The sequence below is a fragment of the Gavialis gangeticus genome, unplaced genomic scaffold (genome assembly GCF_001723915.1).
Source record: "Gavialis gangeticus isolate Ggan-Ray unplaced genomic scaffold, GavGan_comp1, whole genome shotgun sequence".
NCBI classification, from domain to species: Eukaryota; Metazoa; Chordata; order Crocodylia; family Gavialidae; genus Gavialis; species Gavialis gangeticus.
In genome coordinates, this window is record NW_017729025.1 from 97743140 (window position 1) to 97744462 (window position 1323).

The window sequence follows — 1323 nt, forward strand, 5'->3', positions numbered from 1 at the left end:
CCCCCCGCGCCCTGCCCACGAGCATCCTCCACACCTCCACCCGCACAGCCCTACAAATACACACCCACATGCATCCTCCACACCCCACCCTCTTCCACAGCTCCACGCACCCCTCTCACAGCCCTACAGTCCTACAAATACACACCCACCCACCAGCATCCTCCACACACACGCACCCCCTCCTCCAGGCCCCCCCCTCTTCCACACCCACCACAGCCCTACAAATACAGACCCACCCACCCACAAGCATCCTCCACAACTCCCTCCTCCATGCCCCCCACACCACAGCTGCTTCCACCCCCATACACTGTACCCCCAGTCCTACAGATACACCCCCACTTCCCCCATACACACACCCTGTCCTGAGGCACCCACTTTAAATGACCAGCACTTTCTCTGACCTCCCCTCCCCCCATGGCTGCAGGTGACCTTCAGCCCTGTGTGCAGAGAGCACCAGTGGCCTCCACCCCACCGTGCCCCAGTGAGCCCTGCCTCACTTGTGCCACAAAGAGGAAGGGACAGAGCCTGTGCTCAGCTCCTCACCCCATGGGACCTTCGCACTGTCTCCAGCCTGTTTCCTGTCCCAGGCTCGCCTGACAGCCTCCTGTCATCTTTTGTTTTCTGTCCCCTCCCTCAAGTTCCCCCCACAGCCCTGCCAGGAAAAAGAGAAGAAGAAGATGCCGAGTCAACTCTGGAGCAGGTGTCAGGGGAAGCAGAAGTGACCTCCTCCCTTCACCCTTCTCTGAGCACAAATCCTGTGTACATGCACAGGGGTGCTCATTCAATTAATCAAGGCTGCTCTGACACATGCTAATTAGGTGCCCCTTCTGAATTACTTAAGGAGGCCAACCTTCTTCTACTGCCCAGAAAAACAAAGGGTCTCTCTGAGGGTCCACACAGTCTTTTGTACTAGGTGGATTAAACTAATCGAAAAATAACACCTTAGAGGAGTGGTTCTTAACCATTTTAGACTGGAAGTACCCTACATTAGTCTTGAGGCACCCCCTCAGAAAATGCCAGCTCATGAACAACACATGCCTCCGGCATCTGGGCAGGCACAGTGGTGGTGGGAGCGTGGCAGTGGGAGCACAGCAGCGGTAAGCAGGAGCTCCTGCAGACACCACCGGCAGTGTCAGTGGCGGGGTGGCAAGTGCCAACCAGGGGTCGATAACCACCCACAGATGCTGCTGGTAGCAGTGGCGGCCAGTGGGGATCACTGACCACCCACAGATGCTGCCAGTGGTGGTGGCAGGGCGGGGGGAGCAATGACCACCCACAAGCACTGCAAACAGTGTTGGCAGCACCTTTTTGTAAGGGGTGCAC